The 21,029-nt window shown below is 39.9% G+C and overlaps 1 protein-coding gene across 2 annotated transcripts in view; it reads right to left on the bottom strand.

The window, feature by feature from the left end:
* The window catches only part of setbp1 (SET binding protein 1), a 79,370-nt gene extending 67,977 nt beyond the window's left edge, over nucleotides 1–11,393 (bottom strand). For both annotated transcript variants that reach the window (XM_066711998.1, XM_066711999.1), the window contains exon 1: nucleotides 10,649–11,393. The gene's annotated coding sequence lies outside the window, so the exon portion shown is untranslated. The remainder of the gene's footprint in view (nucleotides 1–10,648) is intronic.
* Nucleotides 11,394–21,029: the final 9,636 nt, after the last annotated feature.

Raw genomic sequence — 21,029 nt, 5'->3', positions numbered from 1 at the left:
TGCCAAGGTAAGCCGCACCAGAAGTCTTATGGGTATGATTCTTTGCTGGAATGGTTTGTATCAGATCAAGAGAGAAAAAGAAACAAAATAAATGCCTTTGTTTACTGTATAACAAAATCAGCAGAAATTAATTAAACTGAAACTGACAACAATAAATTGTCTGCACATGTGATTGCTGAAAACACATACCATCTAAGATGCACACCAGTGTGTTAGATACTGTGGGCCTGCTTTTTCAATTGTAACAAAGGCGTGAGCCAGTCCAGTCAATTATACATTAAAAAAAAAAAAAAAATGATATTGCTCTTCCATACCTAATGCACAACACCAACATGAAATTAACAATAATAACTGGCGTATTGAACCTAGCATCCTCACGTCCATGGAGATGTTGGAGTCTTCATTAGCTTAAAACCGACTCCCTTTTCCAGCTCAGTTTCAATTGTGTTAATGCACAAAGCTTTTATTTCTTCTCTTTTTCTTTTCTTTCTTCCCAATCCACAGCCAAATGGTTTCCAATAATCCCCCTGCGACATGTACTGTGCAATGACAACCTGTCCCACCCCCAAGGAATCATGCCACATGATATCCCATTCAGAAACCTCCCCAATCCGGCTCACAGCCCTTCCACGCAAGTGTGATCCAGTTTAAACTGAGTGACTTGTAGCACAAGATTAATCAGCCTGGTGATAATATCACACAGCCAGCAGAAATCTGTGCAGACCCCGAGGGCCACTTCCTGGTAAGAGTACTTGTTATTGCTTTTCTACCCATCAGGGAAACTGTCTGACTGCTCTGACAGCTGCACAAGAGAGAGCTCCTTCAGTGCGACAGGAGGAAGCAGACATTGGGATAAAAAGGGACACTTGGAACTAACTGGTAAATATGTATATTAGACAGCCTTTGATGTCTCTATCTAGTCTAGATAGGAGGAAGAGTGGCTCTGAATGTCTTCTCTTACACTCTCACTCCAGCAGCAGGTTTCAGGTAAGAACTGGCTTGCCATATGGATTTACAGTTCTTTTTTGTTTAGTTATAAGAATATTAAAGACGGAAATGCTGTGCATTTTACTTTCCCACACTGCAAGAGTACACCAAGAGTTAATCTATTAAGAATTGCAGAATCACAAGAGCAAAGAAGACTTAGAGACAGAATACATCCTGAGGTACACTGACCGAGGACTTCACTAGCTTGCTTTACAGTATCATTCTGTTGTAAACAAAACAATGACAATGCAAGTCACAGTCACGAGGTTCACTATGAAATAGTGAAAGTTCATGGACAATAAAAACAGCCCTCGTTGGCAGCCCCTGGACTGCTTGGGGAAAAAAGTTTCACGAAGTTGATTAAAGTCTTTCTGGATTAGAGTTCTTATTTTATTAGGCTTTATTCATGTGTTTCTGCCCAAATCGAGTAAGGGCAAAGGAATGCGTTTTGTTTTGCTTTTGTTTTAAACTCCTGCACACGCATTTTCTACACCACTACCACATGCCTGATGACTTGCTTTGTAGGCAGCTTCCAGTGCACTGCAAACCCCACAGTAACATTTTCAACAGAATACGTTCTTGCAGATGCAGGCTGCATCAGCCGAGGTCACCAAGCTTACTTGAGTTGTGATGAAAGGCACGTATAAGGCCAGCTGGCACAGTTAACGTACATTTTTGGTTGTTTTTTTAATCTGTGCCACTTCCTGAAATGAAACGTGCCATACGAAATCTATAGCATATACAATTTCAAGCCCAGAATCATTCGATATGAGGCTCCAATCCAACCGGAAGACTCTTAGTGTTTTGGCTGCAATTCCTGAAGATTAACTTTAGTAAGAAAAAAGTCCTAGAAAAGGCCATGGCTGTGTAGTTTTTGTTGGCCAGGTGGAATTTAGGCTACTTTACAGTACTTTACTGTTGCATATGTAACGGCCCCAATGTCCCGTGTTGTACAGAGACTGGCCTTTAATATCTTAATTCCTCATTGCCCGACCAGATTGATAATGCAGTCTCACCTATTACAATTTGTTACAGCTAAAGATCTATATTCTGGATTACCCATCTTCATTACTCTGGCTTTACTAGTTCCACAGCCTTCAATGCCAGTGGAGGCTTCAACATCTATGTCAACTGGAAGCCCCAAACATAGCATATTCTTATACTAGAATATGAAAGTGATTTGTTTCCATGGGCAGTTAGACGTCACCCATGTCAAGCCTATTTGGAGACGAGAAGTACATGTGTTGAAGATGTGCAATTTGAGCTAGAGCCAAAAGTTTCAATAACCTCAAGCAACAGTTGGGACAGCTGAAACTTAAATAATGAGTTACACTCTTCAGAGGATGGAAAGGGTTCCTCAAAGACATGCTCTAAGGATGCTGTAATGCACAACACGCATGCATTTAAAAAATGCTGTTTTCAACACTTACATCAAATGCAGAAACACAAAGGAACAGTCACCTTGAGACCAACACACACCATAAGATGACAGCTAAGCAAGAGCACATTTCTCAGTTTCATACAACCAATATGAATGAATTAAAAAGCTGTTTTGTAGGTTGCCAACTTCCACATGATATAATGCGCATGTCATGAAAAGAGCTTTGCAAATAGTACATGTACTATTTTAATTTTCAGGGACAGACCAACCAGGTGCATGTGCAAATAAATTTGAAACACGACAGCGTGTTCAACAGAATTCGACAGATTTTAATTTGTAATTTTAAAAGCTTTACTCAGATGTTACCAGAGGGTGGTTATATATAAAAATGACATGTATTTAATATAAATATTTATACAATAATCTATTTCTTTCAATAAGATAACATTTTCTTTCTACATGCTAATTTATTAAGGTACAAAGGTTTTCCATGTTGTATGAAGATATTTAGTTTAATAATCTTTTAAAGAGTCTGTTTACAAGTAAAAAAAAAAAAAAAAGGGTATATAAATCATAATCCAGACTGGACTTCGCAGGACGGCTTACAAAGCCCTTTCTCAAGGTTATGGTTCAGTAAAAGTTTAACCTTCTATGATCCCCCTTTTCCTGCTCTGCTACAGTCCCATGGTATGACGAATATCAAATTAAATGCAATCTTACTGGTAATAACTGAATGTTTTCTCTGAAGCAGCGTGCAGTGCGCTGGATTTTCAGGGAGGCCCTTCTCTGTACAGGGTACAACTGAAAAGAAGGAGCTGCTGAACACAATCCCTTTTAAGGCCAGGGAGAGAGAGAGGCCCTGGGGAAAATCAAAAACAGTCAGCCAAGCTGTCGAAGATTCGAGTGTCTGCAGAGGCAAAGGGCAATTTAGTCAGCACACAGGCCCATGACATCACAGCGACTCTTCTACATTCTTCGGCAAAGCGGACGGAAATGTACCAGGAACCTGGCTACACTGTCTTTGTGGGACATCCTTTTAATCTCCGCAACTACAAACACCAGCTTCTGCTCTTTTCTTCCATTAAACCTGTTTGTGGTTTTAGGAATGGCAAACTCAGTTGTCAAGCTAAACGAGGATCACGGAAGCAGGACCTTAACGCAGAACAGAGTTGCTGTGAAGACATACAAGATGACTCCCAGGAACTTCACACAAATAATAGTATGCAGCCTGTTCTTATACAACACATCATCCTCTAAAAAAATCCACATCTGTATTCAAACTAATAATACATGAGCCTCTGGAACAACAGAGAACAAATTGGGCGAAAGTTTGCACCTCACTAGAATTTTAAGTGCATCATTCCAGGGACACAGCTTTAGACTGCAAGTGCAAGGGGAAATGGAGGTAAATCTCTTCTCAAAAAGCAGCTCCAAGCTGTGATGTACCTGTCACAAGTTTAAGATTCTCCCTTTGCCATCTTCTAACATTGACTATATCATTAACCAAAGCTACAGGAAGGCAGTGCTGGTCATACTGAAAATTATTCATAAGAGAACTCTGAGCAGATCTGCAAGCAAAACAAGCAAACACCCTGTACCAGCTAAGCTGCATGTGGTTTTTATTGAAACACCCTTGAGTTATTCAAATAGTGACAAAGTTGTCATTCTTTTCTGGTGTGTTGTACAAATCAATCACAACAGCCCATCCAGAGTGACTTAGCTAAGGCAGCTCTCATTTCTCTTTGTTACCCCCATTTGCTCATCATTCCTCTTCAGGAAGCATCATCTGTGGTTGCTTTCCTGCTGCTTTTCAACGTTAGCATGAGCTATCTAAAGCAGTGACAAAACACTGCACACAACAGACTTTTAAAAAAATGATATTTTGATGGCCAAATGTAGGACATTTTTCATACAAGAAAAACTGTCGGAATCTATCGGTATCTGCATTCTCTGGTTTTCCCCTGTACGTGCTACACACAGATGTTACACATTACAGTTATATACAATCAGAAGCAGAATACCGATTCTCTGATGTAAGACCAGGTTCTGGACCTTGGAATGGTCTCTTTCTTGTTGCCTGTTAAAATGCACCAGAGACTAAATCAAATCGTCTCCACAGAAGAATAATGCTGCTCCTCAAAATTGGCCCATACTCATTTATCTGCCAGCTAAATTTACTGAGACCAACACAACACCCTGTAACTCAAGGTCACGCAGTCTCAAGTGGCTGTGGGAATTATTTCTTTCAATGTTTCACCTTTTGTATGGAGATGAAGCAACACAAAAAGTACATGTCACAGCCACTTCAGACTTCATCACTTTGAGCTGATGATTATGTAACATACATCATGAAATTGCCTTGTCTGACAAGAAAAGGTCACCCCCATATTCAGCACAATGGAAAATGCAGAATGGCACAAAACACGCAGATCCAGAGATTACTGAGCAAGACGAATGTTTCAGGATGAAAATACTGCCACTTTCCAACAGACCAGTTTCTTCAGAGCCTTCTAAAATGTCATCTTTAATCCAGCCAAACTATCTATGATGTTAGTTGAAAGCAGGTGCTGCTTTAGAAGACACCTTATGACCCAAGAACCAGCCTCAATGATACGCCTAAACTTCATTATTTCTATTCACAAACTACACAACATAGTAGGTTTACCAATGCTATTTTCAGAGCGTAGAAAACAAAAAAAAAAAAAGGTTTATCGCTTTCTTTAATTAACACCTCCAAGCTTTAATCAGGTCTGCCACATTCTCGTGAATTATTTATTCACAATTCCAATTATTATTATGTATTCATTTCTTAAATCAGATAAACCTGATAAGTGGGTTATTTCACCCAAAACGTGCAGCTGTCATAAAGGCCCCTGTGTCTAAAAGCCCAAATGTAGTGACCGTTCATGCCATATGCTAAATGCCAAGTTAGGCCTTTGACATAAATGGTGCAGGAGATGTACATGAGAACAGGGCTATAATTACTGAGCATATCCTTAATTACTTCCTTGAGCCACACTGCCAATAGATTCTTACATAAGGACAAGTGGAACGTGCTTGCATCTTAAACACCAAGGAGAACAATGGCTTATTTTCATGTAGAGGTTCAGTAAAATAGGCGGGGTATTTAAAGGGGCAAAAGCAGCAAGACAATGCCGTACCAGTGGTGAGCTTCATGTAACGCATAGATCTCCACCATGTCCTGCAGAGAGTTCAGTCTGTGGTCAGAAAACTTCTTCCCAGCAGTCTGACCCTTTAATATAAACCAATATCAGACTCCTTCGAATCAACACAATCTCTCTCTTTATGCCTAAATCTTCTCACTTTGACTACTTACTGATTGGCTAACCTCTAACTCTGGCTTAAGTGGATATGAACATCTTAAAGGAAGTCCTCACTGAGAACAGAAATAACAATTATACAATAAGACCACGATGTGAAGGCAGATGCAAAACCTTAAATCTTAATGTGCATGCATAAATATAGAGGCTATATGAAAAACTCAATAATAATATTAAGAATAGTAACAACATTTTTTTTTTAAGGTTTTAGGAAATGTGTCCGATGTGTGCCATATATTTAAATTGATTCTAGTATGGCAGTACCTAAAACTAAAAAATGAAAGACAAGTAGTGTGCGAGTATCCTCTGCCACATAACTACAGCTCGTCTGTCTGACTGCAGCATGGAACACAAAATGGCTGTCAATAACAAAGATTAACTTTCAGCTTATGAACACTGCCAACAGGTATACTTGCTCTGAAACTCAGTCCTGAAAACCTGCCAACAATTCGGCTTGTCCTTGGTCCTCTCTTCTCTTCACTTTGACTCCTGTCAGGTTTTGGCTGGTTTCCATAGAAACCAGGCCAGAGGCAAGCATAAGTGAAATCTAAATCACATCTTAAGACACTCGAAACTTCTACTTTTGGTTAACAGGATGAAGGAACATGCCCCACTCAGAACAGAACAGTTCTAAAGCATACTGCAAAGGCATTAAGCCTGCATTTCTCCGTTCACTTACTCGGTTAACATGCAAACAGAATACAATTTATCAAGCTAAGAGTGTGAGACTCTTGAAACCTATTCACAGCATTGCATCTCTAATACATTACTTTCAGTACTCCAAAATGTTATACATTCAAATTTTGCCAGCTTTTACAGTGGCCAGCAAGACAGATCCTTGAATGTAATAGCTGTGTATTGTACCTTTATGTCACTTAGGTTACCAACAAATACACTTTACTATTATCCCAGCAACTGGCCGCTATAAATAACTAAGCTTTTGATCCTGCACTGCTATTTCCATCACCAGTCATCGACCAGGCTCACAGCGATCTCCTGTACTTACGGTATACAGACCGCGTGGACACAAAGTTATAAACAAGAAACCCCCCTCATATTAACACAAGACCTGATCTATGAAAAACAGGTTAACCTTTGCAGGTTTTTTGTGAAAAAGAAAACAATGTTTGGAATAAAAGAATATGTATGCATATTAAATCATCTTCTTATGAAAGGGATTTCTTTATCCTCCTGCTGTAAAACATTTCACACTCAAAATCACTTTTAAAGGAATGATCACTGGAAATACATCTACACTGAACATTAAGTGTAGGATGCAGTTAAATATTTGGTGTTAATCTATGAATCTTTGAAATTCGGTAGAGTGTTTCCATCTTTGCTTTACTGCATTAATATTATTTTTCAATAACTGCAAATTGGCAACAAAGACAGTATTCAGGTTTTACTAACCATCTTAAAATGCCCAAAAGCAACAGTTTAATTTTGCACACTAATTTAAAGATGGAAGTGCAACTTCTACATAGAGTCAACAAATGAATTAGTATTGGAAGCATCACAGCTGAGACGAGCAAGATATTTCAAGAGGGGCCATAGTGGACCTATCAGGTGCAGGTATTGCAGCATATGCAAGAGGTGATGTTCAGCACTGAAGAGTGGTAATAGTGATGATGACAATAAAGTGGACCTCGGAGGAAAACACTGACTCCCTGGGGTCACTGAATGTCTAGAAAGTGTTGACAATAACCCAATTCAACCTTTCTACCAGTTTTAAGATCTCAATTGTATAGTGAGGGTAATTTCATGAGAAATTTGTATGCCAATACTAATGATTCAATCACACATTGGTCTCCTAAGATAAATTGGCAATGCCTCTGTAGTGAGCAGCTCAATTAAACTCTCCCTTTCTACACTTTATAGCAACCTCCATTATAGATAGGCATCACTCTAATTCATCTCAGACATGGCAGTGCTGTAGTTGTGTATCTGGTCAGAATCCAGATTCAAACGTCTATCACAGGCCCAAACGTGACTGTCCAAGCCAAGCTGGCTAAATCAGTGAACACCCCTGGCCTGCCAAGCCAAAAGGCCAGCTCCTGGATAAACTCTGGAGACCCCAGGGCAGTGAAGTCACCGTGACAAATCTGTATACATACTTGAACAGATCTGTGTCTAAATTGGCAAATAAATCTTGATATTTGGAAAAACTGTTATAGTTGGTTTGTTTGCTTATTTGGGGCAGCAGGAACATTTATAAAGCAGCAATGACCAATTTTAAAAGTGCTCGAAATTGTGATTATGTCACAGGAAGTGGAACTGCCCAGTCTATTCAAGTTACCATTGCTGAGGGAGGGTTGCAAACCAGTCAGGATTTGGAAAGTCGGAACAAAGTAATTGGCAGGGAAATTAGTGTACCGCAGATATTTATTGTCCTCAAAACAGCACAATATAGATTATAAAAGTGCACCGTGACTTCCCCACCAAGAGTTCCGCAAATAATGAAATGAAGCAGGTTAGAGAGGGCATAAGAATTATAATTACTAAACATATGTAAATGCTAAGTAAGACATGTTCCATCATTGAAAGATCATATCATTTTGACAAGCATCACACACAAAACGTACATCATATTATGATTCATTTGCATTGTCATAGCACTATTTCCGATAGCTTTATTCACAGTTTTAACACCAATGAGGTTTATAAAACTTTCCCAGCCACCACATATAAAGTTTCTGGTCTAGGCACCTCTTAGTCCGCACATCAACCAGATGCAGTCAGATACTTCACTGAAGTTTTACAAATTACATTTCTTGTCACATTTTATTTTACAGAACTTCTGCCCAACTGTATCTGAGAAGCCTGTGCATACCTAAACTAGATGTCCATTCACATTCTGCCCAATAAACCTTTTTCCTATTGATATCCCAGAAGCTGTTTTAAGTAAGGAATGGTCAGTGTATGCCTCTGAAATCCATTTTTCACCAGAACATTGAAGCAATTGACCCACACTTGAATTACTGCTGGAAATAAATGCTTCTGGAATTATTCTCAAAGGCTGAACATATTGTAAATAAGGTACACTTGTGAACCCATCTCGTCCACATATCAAAGCTCAATGCTTCAGCCACCACACGTCTTTTCACCACCACAGTTCCCAAGACCATATATAGAAGGATAAAGATAAAAAGCTGAAACAGACTGTTGTACAGTTTTGTCAATTATTGTGCAATGTAAAGTCTGAAGCCATCTATGCCTGCGTGTACCCATTTGCCCTGGTGTGGTAATCAATAGGGAACGAACCGTTGTTAGAGCTGGGAATTGATTGGGAGCAGGTAATTTCCTGATGACTGGAGCTCAGTATTTTAACTCTTACCTATAAAGCACCCCTGACTGGAAACAACTACATGCCTCACATCTGGTATTCATAGCCAACCACATTACACACTGAGCTGACCTCCAGAAATAATCTCTCTGGCAGAGTAGTCAATGAGATCCATTTTCAAGAATGACAGCTGCCTTGGTGGGCTTTTACTTAACTAATCCTCAAACCGTATTTTGTAAGTCTTGAATACAAAATACTCAGAGCTTTTAGACAAATCACATATGCTGAGCCCTTCAATCCATAGAGGGGAAGAATGTTCATTTCCACGTTTCAGTAGAAAAGGGTGAATACAGAGGTTTTGAAAATGTGTCAGAATGAGATGACTGGTTTCATTTAAACCTAATCAAATAGAATCAATCTGTATGCAGTGAGTGTTGTTTCCAGAAGAACACAATTTAAACCTTAACCTTCACATGATGGCAGGAGGACTGCACGGTGATGTAAACATTTAGGTCCCCCCACTTTTTCCAACTGTTCATGAAGGCCTTTGCTGGACACGTGGAGCATTACAGGACATTTTCTGACCAGAGACCCATTCCAAAACAGCTCCTAAATCACATCTGTCAACCCCAGAGGTTAGAGAGTGCTGGTGGAAACCTCCATAGAGATCAATAGTCATGTCCTCTCCACAACCCCCACAAAATGAGATTGCAGCAGCAGCAGCAGCCATTACAGCAGTCTGAGCAATCAAAGGGGATTCCCTGTGCACAGGAACTGAGTCAATATAGGACCTCTTTATGAGCTTGGTTTCAAAGTAAATGCACATCTATTTTAAAAACCTCTCTTGCGTGCATTGCCCTGAAACTAGGAGGAGAGAGGGGGGCAGCAAAACACTAGGATGTCCATAGGAAATCTCTCTGATCGTGTGTTTCCCATGGCTTGTTACACGTGTCAATCTCTATACTGGTAGGTACACATGCAAACACTATGGGTCTGCAAGAATCGGCGCAACAGAGAAGAAGAAGACAAAAAAAAAACGTCCAGCACATTTTAGTTCAAGTCGCACTTTGCACCCTCCATTCACCCCCCACCTCCCTCTCTTCTTCGCGGGAAAGGGTTTTGTATTCCCATGAACCCTTTTAATACGGATTATCCTTCAGTACTTCTGTATTCTCCTCTAACCCACTCTGATCAACACTACCCAACGTTAAGAGAGACAAGGTCTCCACTGCATGCCATGCAATGAAGCCCAATTCTGGGCACCTGCATCGCTGATCGATATGGGCACAGGATTTTGAGTTTGGATCCATCGACCCCATCCAGCACACGTTTCCGCGCCCCCAGGCCCTGGTATATAAACTGCTTTGCAAACATGGCACAGCTTTCCTAGACACATGCATTGCAAACACGTAAGTTTGGGTTGGCACATCCCCACGACAAACTTCTCTGCCCGGTCCTCAACACACAGAGCGACACGGTAAAGTTCAAGCGCAAACATGACATACACAGCACATAAAACAGCCTCCGGAGGGCAAAGCCGCCGTGCAAACCAATGCAGCTCCACGTTTTCTGCCCCGGCGCAGAATAACAGCACACCTAGTTATACTTTTACACCCCGCAGCAGCGCATTCACACACCGACACGTTACTTACTAACCCATATCCGATGCTGTGTTATTGTCCTCGAATCGTCTTGTTGGCGACGGTGTGTGTGTTTTTTATGATTTAAAATCCATTTACACGCACAGCGGCTGCACTGACATCCTCCCGGCGGTCTGTCAAACAGGACGAGGCTTTAAAAGAGAGAGTGAGAGAGAAAATGCGGAAAATGGCGTCGGTGGAGGCTGAGTTAATCAAAAAAAAAAAAGGCAGAAATTAAAAAAAAAAAAAGGGTCGGATTCGCCAATCAATCTGTTGGGTAAGATCCCGGGCTCAGACGCATCGGCGGATCCCCCCCAGCTCGCCCTCTTCCCGGACCACAAAGGTAAACAGCCAAACGATCCGCTTGGTTTGCTTAATGCTGCTGCTCAATCAGTACCTCCATAGCTTCCCTCTCAAATCCTACACCTGGAGTGGGGGGGCAAAAAAAACAAATCAAGCCGATTTCTTTTTGTTGTTGCTGTTGTTGTTTGTTTGTTTTTTACTGCAGCGAGAGAGAAAAAAATTGAAAGGGGAAAAAAAAAAAAGAAAAAAAAAATCCGCGTATCCTGGTGAAATCCGGAGTCCCGCTGGCGGGGCAGTGGCGCTAGTTGGCAGCCATGTGAAGGGCGACCGTGGCCGAGCAGAAGAAGGTGTTTTTCTGTGATTTCCCTGGCTTGTTCGGTCACAGTTGGAGTGTCTGTCTGCCTCCCTCCATCCCGCTCTCCAGTCCTGCAGCAGTGATAGTGATCTCACTCAGCGCGCAGCTCGGCGCTCCGGGGCTGGAGCTCAGTGCGCCCCTACCTGCCGCCGAGGGACGCACACCTCGCTGCGCGCCGGCTGCCCTCTCCCCTTTTGCTGCCTTCATCTGCTCCAGTTCAATTGTTTTTGTTGCAGTTCCTTCCTTACATTTCATACTGGACATTCAGTCAACTCAGTCAAAGGTTATTATTTCAAAGCAGGTCGTTTTCAATTGACATCCACATATATCTAGGTAATTACACCGATAAGCCATAACATTATGACCACTGACAGGTGTCAGTGGGTGGGATATATTAGGCAGCAAGTGAACATTTTGTCCTCAAAGTTGATGTGTTAGAAGCAGGAAAAATGGGCAGCGTAAGGATCTGAGCGACTTTGACAAGGGCCACATTGTGACGGCTAGACGACTGGGTCAGAGCATCTGCAAAACTGCAGCTCTTGTGGGGTGTTCCCGGTCTGCAGTGGTCAGTACCTATCAAAAGTGGTCCAAGGAAGGAAAAGCCGTGAACCGGCAACAGGGTCATGGGCGGCCAAGGCTCATTGATGCGAAGGCTGGCCCGTGTGGTTCGATCCAACAGACGAGCTACTGTAGCTCAAATTGCTGAAAAAGTTCATGCTGGTTCTGATAGAAAGGTGTCAGAACACACAGTGCATCGCAGTTTGTTGCGTATGGGGCTGCGTAGCCGCAGACCAGTCAGGGTGCCCATGCTGACCCCTGTCCATTGCCGAAAGCGCCTACAAAGGACACGTGGGCATCAGAACTGGACCACGGAGCAATGGAAGAAGGTGGCCTGGTCTGATGAATCACGAGTTCAAGGTGTTGACTTGGCCTCCAAATTCCCCAGATCTCAATCCAATCGAGCATCTGTGGGATGTGCTGGACAAACAAGTCCGATCCATGGAGGCCCCACCTCGCAACTTACAGGACTTAAAGGATCTGCTGCTAACGTCTTGGTGCCAGATACCACAGCACACCTTCAGAGGTCTAGTGGAGTCCATGCCTCGACGGGTCAGGGCTGTTTTGGCACCAAAAGGGAGACCTACACAATATTAGGCAGGTGGTCATAATGTTATGGCTGATCGGTGTATATCTATCTATCTATCTATCTACCTATCTCTATATCTCTATCTGTCTATCTGTATGTCTGTTTGTCTGTCTAGTTAGCTGTCTATCTATATAGCTAGCTGTCTATCTGTCTAGCTAGCTGATTGTCTGTCTGTCCAGTAAATGTATCAAACTGTAATTACATTTCATTAAATAATGCCCAGAGTGGTTCAGGTTAAAGGTTCAATTTAAGGTTAGTTTATTATTAGTTTTTCCAAAACAAAAATACTTTATTTTTTTATTAGTATAGTTATAGATTATATAGTAATAGTTATTGATTATGGATCTATTCTTATACATCTCTTTAGCAACGTTATGTCCTACACTTATCAAATAAACATTTGTCAATGAAAACGTCAAAGTTCCTCTTCTGCAAGACGTTTGTGTGTCGTGTGTCTCGTAGGTGCTCTGTTCCAGGGTTTTCAAAAATTGTTTGCATTGAAAATATTGTATTATTTGAAAGTCACTTAACTGCATTCACTTTCATGAGTATTTATTTGGTTCAAGTTCCAAAACACTCATTTGGGTAGCTGCCCTAGGTAATTTGCACATTCACCTCCTGAAGACTTGTTAAACAAATACACTGGTGGTGTGATTATCTCTACTGGTAATTATGGTATCTGCAATGGTAAGATATCCAACAAGCATCATTGTGTCTGAATGATTTGTTTAAGGGTGAGTCTCATCTTTCTTCAGGTAACTGTGTTGTTTGGGATCTTACTCCTCTGGCTGGGTTAGTTAAGTTGCTGAATGAGCACATGTTGTAGTCGGGCTCATTCACTCATCCATTGCTGCAAAGTAAAAGCACACAGCCTAATGCAGATGGATGTTTTTAATGTTCATATTACAGGGAGACCATTGCACACTCAGACATATCGTCCTTTAGTCGCATTAAAGCAAGATAACCAGAGTCAATGTTTTATGACTATACCAGTCACTCCATCATTATTCCCGAGGTATTATTAACTCTCCTAACATTGAAATGATATTATACACAACACAATACCAAGAGGCAGATGCATGCATTCATACACAGGGCTCATATGTATGCCATGAGCTGTGATGTGTATCAGACATGAGACATCAGACACACTGTTTGGGGGCGATCCATTTATTATGACTGGGTCTAGATATCTTAAACACATTAAATTATTAAATACATTCATATATATTACGCAACTACATTTATAATGTTAATGCATTTTGCTCAATGTATGCATGTCTGCTTAACCACAATGTATGTATGTCTGCTTACCCAGCCATGCAAACCCACATTTTGAATTTCAACACATGAAGTCAGGTGTCCATTCTCTGCAGCTTGGAAAAATAAAATAATGCATTTACTGCCAACTGCCAATAAATACATGCGCTTAATGAAACTGGCAAACACCCTATAATCTCTCTCAATATAATTTCTGGGGGTAAGTGAAAACACCCTCTGCTGGAGGAGTCAAGAATGTATGCCCTAGGATCCCCAGGGATCCAGTGATTTGTATCAAAGCACTGAAGGAAGAGATGATGTGATATGGGGAAGATACAGGGCTTTTCTCAAAGAGGGAAACATCCTGCCCTCCCAGATCAAGAACAGGACAGGATCTGGGCAGCTAAGGAAACAAGACTGCAGGTAGTCTGTGTGACATGTGGCACATGGGAGAAAAAGAGGATAGGCAGGGACTGATCTTTAAATTAGCCAGGACAAATGACATACAGGAAGTCACTGAACTTGTAATTTGAATGAGTGAAAAAGAAAAATAGAAAAACACTTACACAAGAACCGCTCAAGAGGAATGTCAGTGTGGCGAGGTGATCATGTTAAAATGATTGTTTTTGAGGAGATACCACTAATAAGTTGTTTGTGTCTGGTTGTTTTTGTTTTTAGTGTTTAGATATTTTGGCTGAATAATAACTCATGTATGCAATGAAAAAAGTAGATTTGTTTTAGATCTGTACTAATTGCATTCTTTTATACTCCCAAGTCTACCCTTGTAAAATGTTTTGTGCTGTTCTGACAAAACAGCACAAGTAAACATTTTAATATAAAGATACAACAATGCCTGTTTTGCCCTTGAAACCTCACATGTAGATGGGATTCACTCTGGGGTAGTTTATTTTGGCCACAAACAGTATTCTCCAGAGCTTTCCCCTACACACAATGTCACTTTGAAGTGTACGATGCATAGAAACTGGACCAAAGTAATAGAAAGGGATAATTAAACAGAGTAACTTATTTCACATGTTCAATGACATTTATGCTGGTTTATTTTGTGAAATATTAAAATAAAATATTGTTTTAGTTTTTTATTAAATCCCTCAAATCAAATGTATCTGTCTGGATGACATCAGAAGAAATGGATGTCTGATTTTTTTCATTGAGACATCTTAGGCCTCAAACCCTTCAGGGTACGACAGAAAGGGCGAAAGAAGGTCACACGCATCTCAGATTAGACAGACATGCTTTCTTTCTTTGGGCAGTGCTATTTTTCACAGGCTTATTTGCACCTGGTGACCTAATAGAAAGGATGCAAATATTTTCTGATGACATTTCATGGAATGGCTCGCAAACAATAGATTTAATGTTGGAGACAAAAGATACGTCATGACGTGATTAACACAGGCAGCTCGGGAAATTCCACGCAAAGCAAAAACATGATAATTAGATGTACCAACTTTTTTTTCCATTATACAGAATACAAAAAAATACGAGGAAATCTGGCAAGGGAGTTAAATATCCTATCACTAATTACAATGGCATCTTGTGATTCTTATGAACTACACGCTAATGGTTTAAATGAGTTTATTCATTTTATTGTATTATTTAAAGGCCTGTCAATTAAACACTTTATACTTTTACTAAAGAATGTCATTTTAATGTCCAGCTTATTGTTTTGGAAAACTCTAAGTTATAAATCATTTTACTTTATTTATTTATTTCCCACTCAAACATACATTATTACATCTCTCTTTAGCTACAATACTTGCCGTCTGCTCATCGTATTCCATTTCTATCTTCCGTCTCCAAAATCAGATCCCAAGAAATCAAAGTAAATTAAAGTAAATCAAATCCATATCACAGATAAAAAAAATTAAAAATACAGATAATATAAAGTGAATCAAGTTCCGTATGCATATCTTCCTATACTGTGACCAGAATTAAGGATTAGGGATTAACCACTAGCAAAGGATTTTTATCATAACCTTCAGCTTGAAATGCATTTTACTGAATTGAAAACCTTCATCTCTCAATGAGACAGACACATCCGCAACCTGAAACGGGCCCAGTCATGCATGCAGCACCCATAATGCAGCTGTCATCCATTGCCTCATACTGTGCACTGCTGCTGTACTCTTCTGAGTAGACGATGCACAAAATATGTTTATTTGACAATCCAAAATACTCTTTAGGATTCAGGCAGCACCAGGATATGCATTAAGGAGAATGCTTAGTAGGAAGGCAGGGTTAAAGGACACAGATGGAAGATGAAAACAGGTGTTTTAGGGATATAAACTGTTGTGCTAATGGTTGTTTGGAGCAAATCAGCTAATCAGCTCATGGAATTAGTTGAAAACACAGAAGAGCGATATGGACCAAAAGGCTTTTCTTGTTTGTCACTTCCCTTCATTTTTTTATTCACCCAGGCTTACAACAATTTGAGTATCTGGGAAGTAACCAAGCACTTGAAATAATAGTTATAAGGAAATCATTTACTGTGACATGTTATCTCTCTAAAGAAGCCCACAGTATTAAAAATCCCAAGAAAGGTAAAACATTTTATAAATAATAAGATGGGGATGTCTGTTCTAATTCCAGATTGTAATTTTCTCATTTAATTTACTCTAGCAGTTCTGAGATGAATGTCTAAATAAATCCTGCCCTGATGGTGAGTTTTAAAAACAAATGTAGACATGCTCTAATGCCTAGTAGCACTGCAATGTCATTTATAAATATGTGGGATCACAGAATCATGCATGACAGCACGGGGTGGGCTGAATTCTGAACGAAAGCAAGCAATAAAAACATACAGAATACACATATAACCAATGACAGTATCTTATCAGGAATTCCTCGACAAATTAAACCCAAAACATTTAAAAGAAATACAGGAAATGTATTTCTTGAACTGGGTCTTTTTACTGATTGCTTGTGCATTTATGTTAATATGGAGAATGTGAATACACTTTTACTTACATGTGCGGAGGTCTTTCTCCTAACATAACAAATTGAATTAAGATTTAAAGAAGGGCCAGCTTCTCATAGCAGAAAGAGACACATGGAGGCTCCTACAGCAGGGTCGTATGAGAGGCACACTTTATTTAAAGGCCCATCTAGCTTTCGAGATATAAATGCCACTTGCAGATTTATTTTGAGCATCTTTCTAAAATACGCATTCTCAAGTCCAAATCATTTTAGACAAACATTTTCAAGATGCTGTGATCCACCAAACCTCCTGCTACCTGTACCAGCCCCGTTCAATCACCTGTTAGCTGTGCCATTTTCTAGAAGAAGTAAAAGGGAAAACAACATCCTTGCAAAATAAACAGCTGATTGAGGGCCTGAGAGCTTCTAAAATAACTGATCCCAGTTGGTAAAACTACCTTAGTTTGAGTCCCATGTGAGTAGTAAACCCCTTGAATATGTACCTGTGGGCAGCATTGTTGTGTTGTGATAACGGTTTCAGTGGCATTCCTCCCTAGCTAGTGTGGGATAGTGTCAGTCAGTGATGAGAACATCCAGTCTGAAGCTGCTGAGGAACTAGGAGATACAGACCAATCGGAAAGGGGCAAAGAAAAGCATTAGTTTGTAAAGGCAGTCTGCAAATAGGAGGCACATTACTTCACCTAACATTGGACCAGACTGACCAAAACTGTAGTAAGGGCAGTCTTAGTGTGGGCCGCACCAACTTGTTTTCTTCATCCATATTCTCTGCTAAGAGTTTTTAGACAGGTGTTACTGCTCTACCCAGAATTATTTTTACTACCAAAAAAACTAAGAAATTAAAATGTTGTGAAAGCAATATTGAAGATTTCTGTTATGTTCTGGTTAAAGTTTAAACTAAATTGAAAGCGTATTTTTCTATCTCAGACACTGTTAGTGTCTTAATGCTCTTTATACAAACACTGTAGCATAGTATTTCAAGGTTATTTGCCTACTGCATCAATACATTTGCCTATTACTTCTTTAAAGGGCAAATAATAGGATTACACAAAATATAGCATTATACATAACTTTATTGCTCTGTCAGAAATATATTAAAAGTATGATTTTCAAAGGGAAAATGCTGTATCCTGATTACTTAATTTAAGAAAGTAAAGAAAGTGCATAGATTGAAAATATATCATACATTCATTAAATGTATTTTACACCTTTTGAAAATCACACTAATAGATCCAATGTTTTTTGCGTTTTATCAGCTCAAGAACGAAATATTTTCAAAATCCTGCTTTAAATGTATATGTTATATACATATTATATACATGTCCAATGCAATTAATTTCAAGATCCTGCCAAAATGTCTGTCTCTGAACAGTGATGTGATTTCAATGCCTGTAGCTAGCCTTTTCCTGGCAGCTGTAAAAGAGGTCAGACAGACAGCAATCACAAAGACACACCCCCATGCACGCATGCACACTGACATTCCCAAAGTCATTGCATTGGACTTCTAACTCCAACCTATAATTTCCCTGCTTTATCAATTCAATTACAATCTTCTTTAGACTTTTCTCCACCACAGCAGTCATGGCCAGTGATTTGTGCACACTCTTGCAAGACCTGGGATTTGTCCTTTTCAACATCACAAAACGGAGTATAAGTACGCTTGCTAGTATCATTAGCACCAGAGACTGATTTTCATTTAATCTATTATCTTACTTTTATCCGATTGTCAAATACAAAACTGCTTTGCTTGTACATGTAGTTAGATGTTTGCCATTAATGTAGTCTGCTATGGCCATGTATTGACATTCCTAAATATCTAACCAACAAATTAGATTTTTGTTTACCGTCTGTTTTATATTATTTCATCAGCTGTGTCTCAATTAAGTAGTTACCCCAAGTGGGTCACGGTTATAAGCACTTAGAGTCGTTTGAAAATGACCGGAACTCAGCAAAGGCTTAAGAGCATTATTGTGAACAGCCAGCCGCGAAGGACGTAGTCGCAGCCCGATCAGTGAAGCAGTGGCATGTCATGGCATTGGTTATCTGCCTGTTTCTAATGATTTATTGTTTGATACAATTCACTTGCTTATCAAGACTGCTGCCTCTCCAGGGCTGAATGGAAAGGTGGTTCAGATCAGTAAAATGTTGAAAAGTGAAATCATTTCTGCCTGTTCTGGCAAATGGCATACAACCCTCCCGTGCTGACAAATGAATGGGCACTGCTCATGTTTGTTATGCTTTATTTTTAAATTGAAATCCAGTTTGAATATACATACAGTACTGTGCAAAAGTTTTAGGCAGGTGTGAAAAAATGCTATAAAGTAAGAATGCTTTCAAAAATAGACGTTAATAGATTATATTTATCAATTAACTAAATGCAAAGAGAGTGAACAGAAGAAAAATCTACATCAAATCAATATTTGGTTTGACCACCCTTTGCCTTCAAAACAGCAGGAATTGGGGTACAGAAAAATGGCAGCAGGTGCTCTGGACTGATAAGTCAAAATTTGAAATATTTCGCTGTAGCAGATTGTTCCCAAAGGGCTGGAGAGCGGTACATGAATGAGGTCTGCAGGCAACAGTGAAGCATGGTGGAGGTTCCTTGCAAGTTTGGGGCTGCATTTCTGCAAACGGAGCTTGGGATTTGGTCAGAATTAATGGTCCCCTCAATGCTGAGAAGTACAGGCAGATATTTATCCATCATGCAATACCATCAGGGAAGCATCTGATTGGCCCCAAATTTATTCTGCAGCATGACAACGACCCCAAAAATACAGCAACAGTCATTAAGAACTATCTTCAGTGTAAAGAAGAACAAGGAGTCCTGGAAGTGATGGTTTGGCCCCCAGAGAGCCCTGATCTCAACATCGAGTCTGTCTGGGATTACATGAAGAGAGAGAAGCAACTGAGGCGCCTAAACCCACAGAAGAACTGTGGTTAGTTCTACAAGATTTTGGGCCAACCTACCTGCCGAGTTCCTTCAAAAACTGTGTGCAAGTGTATCTAGAAGAATTGATTCTGTTTTGAAGGCAAAGGGTGGTCACACCAAATATGGATTTGATTTAGATTTTTCTTCTGTTCACTCACTTTGCATTTAGTTAATTGATAAATATAATCTATTAACATGTCTATTTTTGAAAGCATTCTTACTTTACAGCATTTTTTCACACCTGCCTAAAACTTTTGCACAGTATTGTATGCCTTTGTTTTCAAAACATGAAAAATCTGAAGGATTTCCATTGCAAACCATTCTATCTTTAGTTAGAAAGGCAATTAGGTGGGCAACATACAGAGTTTGTTGGTGGCACCTCTGCTACATGCAAAAGAGCTCTCCAATGTGGCTTATCTGATTTGTAATAACTAACCAGCAGCCTGTAACTGCCGGTTTCCTTGAGCTAGTCCAAACAGACCCTGAGCTTCAGAAGAATATTAAATTACAAGCTATGCACCTAAAACACTATACCAAAATATGTTATTGCAGTGGCAGTACAAAACATATTCTTGACATATCTCATACAAAGGGCCAGAGGATTGAGATTTTTTAGCAATTTGTAGGACAGGGAAAATGCTCAGAACTACGTTAGCAATATTATCCCACAGAATCCTTAGTCACTTTATATGAATATAAAGTAAGATGCTTGTATTTGTTGCAGTATAATAGGTTGCATACTTTATTAAAAGGATGTCAAATACATAGTATAGTGTAGATATCTTATATGCATATGTTCTGTAAAAAGGCAGAATGCTGGCAGGGTATATTTTCTTTACAGTATATTATCATAACAAAAAGAAAGGGTGAAGATTGCAACTTCTGTTTTTATGTGTGTTGGAGCAGTGCCACATCAAAATGTCCAGAAGATGCCAGAGTGGTTTGGATTTGTGCAATACCCACAGACACAGGCACGCTTCCAAATCAGGAAGTGTGCAGTGACCCTAGCAGTGGAGCTTGTCATATCAGTTGATGATATCCAAACTTGAACAATCTAATCCAAAACAATGTGCTCAGCTGCCAAGTTAATGCAAAGCACCTGGGGAAAGCAAACAGACATCCATGGTGTTTCTCTTGTACTGTACATGTGAATGTGAGCAGCTGCAAGTTAGGACAAGTGCTTATTTCACTTTACAGTCATGATGTTGCAAACAAACAAACAGAAGATGCAGACGAGCAGATCGATTTCAGCAGCCAAATGCAGAGATGGGATTACCTCCCAAGAGTCCCTGTTCTGGCTCTGTGCTAAGATGTAGTAGGAAAAAGTGTCTTCTGACAATACATTGAAACTCAACAGGGTTGTAAGGCAAAGTCTTGGTTTGGTCTATGCCTATGAATTAGATTTCAGATGTATACCCTCCATTATACCCTGTGAAAGTAATGCCAGGAAA

This window comes from Amia ocellicauda, chromosome 8 (assembly GCF_036373705.1).
Source record: "Amia ocellicauda isolate fAmiCal2 chromosome 8, fAmiCal2.hap1, whole genome shotgun sequence".
Classification (NCBI taxonomy): domain Eukaryota; kingdom Metazoa; phylum Chordata; class Actinopteri; order Amiiformes; family Amiidae; genus Amia; species Amia ocellicauda.
The sequence above is the reverse complement of the archived record's forward strand: the minus strand, read 5'-3'. Positions and strand labels throughout refer to the sequence as shown.